This window comes from Cebus imitator, unplaced genomic scaffold, assembly GCF_001604975.1.
Source record: "Cebus imitator isolate Cc_AM_T3 unplaced genomic scaffold, Cebus_imitator-1.0 Scaffold42, whole genome shotgun sequence".
NCBI classification, from domain to species: domain Eukaryota; kingdom Metazoa; phylum Chordata; class Mammalia; order Primates; family Cebidae; genus Cebus; species Cebus imitator.
The window spans coordinates 11154854-11160308 of record NW_016107357.1 but is presented as its reverse complement, the minus strand read 5'-3'; the positions used below and the strand labels follow the sequence as shown (position 1 = coordinate 11160308).

The window sequence follows — 5455 nt, the reverse complement described above, 5'->3', positions numbered from 1 at the left end:
TTTTTTTTAGGTGGAGTTTCACTCTTGTTGCCCAGGCTAGAGTGCAATGGCACAATCTCGGCTCACCACAACCTCCAGCCTGCTGAGTAGCTGGGATTGCAGGCACCCACCACCACACCTGGCTAATTTTGTATTTTTAATGGAGACAGGTGTTGGTCGGGCTGATCTCAAACTCCTGACCTCAGGCGATCTGCCCACCTTGGCCTCCCAAGGTGCTGGGATTACAGATATGAGCCACTGCGCCTGGCTGAATAAGGAAAATTTTAACTATGACTTCCATGGTAGGGAAATGGTCTGGAATTATTGACTCCAACATATATTCTAGTAAAACAATTACATTTTAAAGGCAAAAAAGATCAAATTGCCTATAGAGATAAAAATTTATGGCATCAGACTTCTGAACAGCAACATGCAAAGCCAGGTAACAGTGAAGCAGCATTATCAAGGAACAAAAGTACCAGGCAGGCTGGACACAGTGGCTCATGCCTGTAATCCCAGCACTTTGAGAGGCTGAGGCAGATGGATCACCTGAGGTCAGGAGTTCGAGACCAGCTTGGCCAACATGGTGAAACCCCATCTCTACAAAAATATGAAAATTCGCCAGGCATGATGGACGGTTCTTGTAATCCCAGCTACTTGGGAGGCTGAGGTGGGAGAATGTCTCAAACCCGGGAGGTGGAGGTTGCAGCGAGCCGAGATCATGCCATTGCACTCCAGCCTGGGTGACAGAGCGAGAATCCATCTCAAAAGAAAAAGTACTAGGCAGTGATTTTTTATACCCAGCCCTCAAGTGTCAACATTATAGGCAAACAGAGGTGATCTGAATGCAAAAATTCAGAGACCATCACACACATGGGCCTTTCATGAGAAATCTTAGTGAATGAGCTTCCTCCAACCAAGAGACAGCTGAGGAAGCCAGCGGCGTGACTAATGGAGAGTATTTTGTATATTCAGCAGGTGGAAGACTAGTGTATACACATTATACTTTCTAATAAACTTGAAACAGGTGCAACTAAAGACAATTGGAGAAGAAGGGGAAGAGTGAAGGGAAAAGAGAATAATATCATTGTCTGCTACTCCTACCAGTAGCAGGTAGGAGTGAAAGGATGCCATAGAAAACTGCCAGACTAGATGCTAAAAAGTTAGAAATAAAAAATAAGAAGTAAGGGTAATATATCTAAAATATAAATAAAAATAAAACAAAATATACATATTCCCAAATATTGGAAAACCTATTCCAAAGTCCCAAAAGTGCTAAAAATAGCAAATAATACATAGAAAATAATGAAAGAAACACACTAAGTGTCGTGCAGTGATGCAGTAGTCATAATAGGAAACCATATGACAGAGCTGAGAACAAACCACATCAGTCATTCCAATTTACAAAGTGGGCTCAGTTCGCCCTTTAAAAGAAAAGATTTTCAAATGTAGCCATAAAGGAAACCCCAACTCTAAAAATGACAGCACCCCCGTTGCTGTGATTCTGATATCAAACAGAATAGGCCAAAAAACATTATGTGAGACAAAGAGGGACAATTTATAGCCAAAAACCTCACTTCCTAAACACGTATCAATTGTATATCATTAGGATTTCATCTGCAAAGTAAAACTATTATTACTTTGATGGAATAAGGGATATATGACGGGGATTAAACTTTAGACAATGTTAGAGGTAGAAGACATGTTATGGAAGTCTTTCCATTGTACATGGGGCAGGTCTGTAGTTTGTAGACCTGGTAATCAGAAGAATAGCTAGATGTGACATGGGGCATTTGAAAAACAAAGTCGAAACTGCAAGGACAAAGTGTATGTCATGAGAACAACGATAATTCATGAGGATAAACTGTAATGTACCTTCAGTATTGATTATGAAAAAAAAAAATACAAAAACCCACAGTGAGATACCACTTCATATTCGTTAGAATAGCTATTATATAAAAACATTGTTTTGAGATGCAGTCTCACTCCATCACCCAGGCTGGAGTGCAGTGGCATGATCTCAGCTCACTGCAACCTCTGGCTCACTAGTTCAAGCCATTCTTCTGCCTCAGCCTCCCGAGCAGCTGAGACTATAGGTGAGCACCACCACGCCCAGCTAATTTTTGTATTTTTAATAGAGACAGGATTTCACCATATTGGCCAGGCTGGTCTTGAACTCCTGACCTCATGATCCATCCACTTTGGCTTCCCAAAGTGCTGGGATTATAGGCGTTAGCCACTGCACCTGGCCTATAAAACATTAAAAAATAAATAAATAAATAACAAGTGTTGGTGAGGATATGGATAAATTGGAACCTTTGTGCACTGCTGTCAAAAACAGTATAGTGATTCCTTAAAAAATTAAACATAGAATTGCTATATGATCCAGCAATTCCATTTCTAGTTGTATACATAAAGGAATTGAAAGCAGGGACTCAAACAGATATTTCTACATCCACGTCCATAGCAGTGTTATTTACAGTGGCCAAAGGGTGGGACAACACAGATATCCATCAACAGATAAATGGAGAAACAAAATGTGGTGTATTCATACAATGGAATATTATTCAGCCCTAAAAAGGAAGAAAAATCTAACACATATCAGAACATAGATTAACCTTGAGGACAACATTCTAGATGAAATGATCCAGACACAAAAAGACACATACTGAATGATTTCACTTATCTGAGGTTCCTAGAGTAATCAAAATTATAGAGACATAAAGTAAAATGACAGTCACCAGGGGCTTGAGGAAGAGAGGAATGGAGAGTTCTCATTATTGTTTATGAGTTCTGAGTCTCAGTTTGGAATGATAATGGTCCAGAGATGGATGGTAAATGTTCTTAATGGCACAGAATTATAAGCTTAAAAATGGTTATGATGGTAAATTTTATGTTACTTGAGAAAACCACAAATGACAAATTGGGAGAAGCTATTTCCACACACATTATAGATAAAAGGGTAATATCCCTGATATATAAAGTACTTAAACATTAAGGGAAAACTCCAAATCTTCTATTAAAAAATGAGGAAAATCATAAACAGACAATTCATAGTAAAGATCTAAAGAAGAGTCCATAAACATATGAAAAGACATTTGTTGTTGTAAATTATAATAGAGTTGTAAATTAAACTACAAAGATACTATTTATCTTCCCATCAAACTGGTAAAAAATTAAAAGCTTCACAAAACATTCTGTTGGCAAGACTATAATAAAAAGAATAAGGAAGACTTCTGTGAACAGATATAGGATAATTTCCAGGATATTTTGTTAAATAAAAAACGGAAGTTGCAATAGGGTATACATCATCTGCTACTTTTCTTTTGTAAGAAAGAAGGGACTAGAAGAAAACATACATGTAATTGTTACAGCTCTTTTAGAACTTATCTAGAACGTTTGCTGGTTTTCACTGGAAAACATACAGAAAAGAAAAGATAAATGTATCTGCATATTTTGGCAAAACACACATACACACTCACATACACAATAGTGGTAAACCAGAAAACAATTAAATTGGTTACCTAGAAGGAGTGGGAGGGAGAGGTAGAAGGGATAGGAGGAGGACTGACACTTCTCTGAGTATACTGTTTTTCCAGGCTTAATTTTGGAAACATGATAGTGTTCTATATATTAAAAAATAAAATCAAGAAAGTTGAGGGGAGAGGAATAAAAACTGAATCCAAACAGAAGTAACTGAATCCGATTATATTATAAATGAATAACATAAGTGTTAAAAAAAACTAATATTCATAACTTTAAGCAAAGTATGTCAGCTGTGTGCTCTCAGCCTAGTACTGCAAAGAATTTTTAAGCCCCTTATTTTTTTCATAGCATTAAGGGAGCAGCAATTAAATTATTTTATGCATAGTATGCAATTGAGCAAACCAGAAAATACATTGTTTTGGGGAGCTAGGATTTTCACTGTGGGAGAAGGGAGACACAGTAAAAGATGGAAGAAGGCAAGAAAGATTCCTGTGGAGTAGATTTGGAATTAGAGATAACAGTATGAACTCATTATTTCAAAAACACACACGCACGTATCTGTGCTCATATGTATGCATATTTAAACAAATATACATACATATTTCCTAGATGTGTCCACTTAAGGGCCAAGATTAATAATATCCCAGTGGCAATGAGCACCCCTTGCACCCAGATCTTGGCTTCTAAATACCATTCTCCACTGTAAGATTTCATTGGAGAAATAATTCCAGGACCGGTGCCTAGAGGGTATTAAATGAGCCTGGAACATCTTGTTGCACTAGAAAGTAAGGAAAGGCAGAAAGAGAGAGTGAGAGAGAGAGAGAAAGAAGCAGAGAGAGAGAGAGAGACAGAGCGCAATGTTAAAAGGACCTAGGAGCCAGCTTTAAGGGACCCCACTGGCTAAATCTAAGACAATATATGCATCAAAATAAACAATGAATAACGTAGAAATCTAGGAGTACACGCTAATAATAAGCAAATGGAGAGAAGGGAGAACTCTTTGAGTAGAATGCCAACTGATAGACATGTGGATCACTATCTTACAACCATGGCACAAAGTTTGTTTAGAGAGGATATCTCAGTGGATGCTGAAGTGGTTGGTGGAGGAGGAGTTTGATGAAAAGGAGGAGATTTACAAGGTCTTCAAATATCTTTCAATAGACATTTTCAGTTGCATAATAGACACATTATTCATTGCCGGGTGTGGGTGGTGGTGGTGAGGAGGAGGGGGAATTAGTAGGTGGTGGAGAAACAGGTAGCACCTTGGCCAGGTGTTCAAAACTAGCACCACTCATGAGGGTCAGATGGATATTCTGAGTCTGCAGAGAGACTCTGAGAAGGGGACAGCATCACGGTTTTTGTATTCTGGCCAAGGATGTATAACCTGAATTGTGAATAAATATCAGGAAAAAAATTGGGGAACATTCTATAAAATGAGTAGTTTGTATTTTTCAGAAATGTCACTTTGTCTATTGTGAAAGACAGAGAAAGAGTAAGGAACTGTCCCAGATTAATGGACCTGAAGAGATGTGATAACTAAATGCAATAAAGCCCCTGTAGTGGAGAGTAAAAATACTATGGAGAACATGAGTAGGACAAGGAACGAAACAGGACTGTGGACTGTGGAGTGGGTAACAGAGTAGTCCGATATACCACAGTTACATTTTCTGATTTTGCTAACTGTACTATAGTTGCATAGAAGAATGTTAGGAAATATAATATATATTAGAAAATATAAACCAAACTGTCAAGGGTTAAGGGGGCATGACACACAAGCTGCTTTCAAAAGATTCAGGAAAAATATAGGCAGAGGATGATTAAAAAACAAAATATCGCAAAATATTTAATAATGGCAAGTCTGGGTAAAGGACATACATGAATTCCCTGCACTATTTTTGCAACTGTTTTTGTCAGTTTGAAATCATTTTATTTCAAAAGGGTTTTACTCTCCATGCAGTGACCTTGGAGTTTCATTCTGCTGATTAGGAAA

At 37.9% G+C, this 5455-nt stretch overlaps 1 non-coding gene across 1 annotated transcript; it reads left to right on the top strand.

The window, feature by feature from the left end:
• The first annotated feature begins 3342 nt into the window (after positions 1–3342).
• LOC119470874 lies at positions 3343–3404 on the top strand. Its single transcript, XR_005199842.1, has one exon. It is a non-coding gene; the product is annotated as a U7 small nuclear RNA (small nuclear RNA).
• Positions 3405–5455: the final 2051 nt, after the last annotated feature.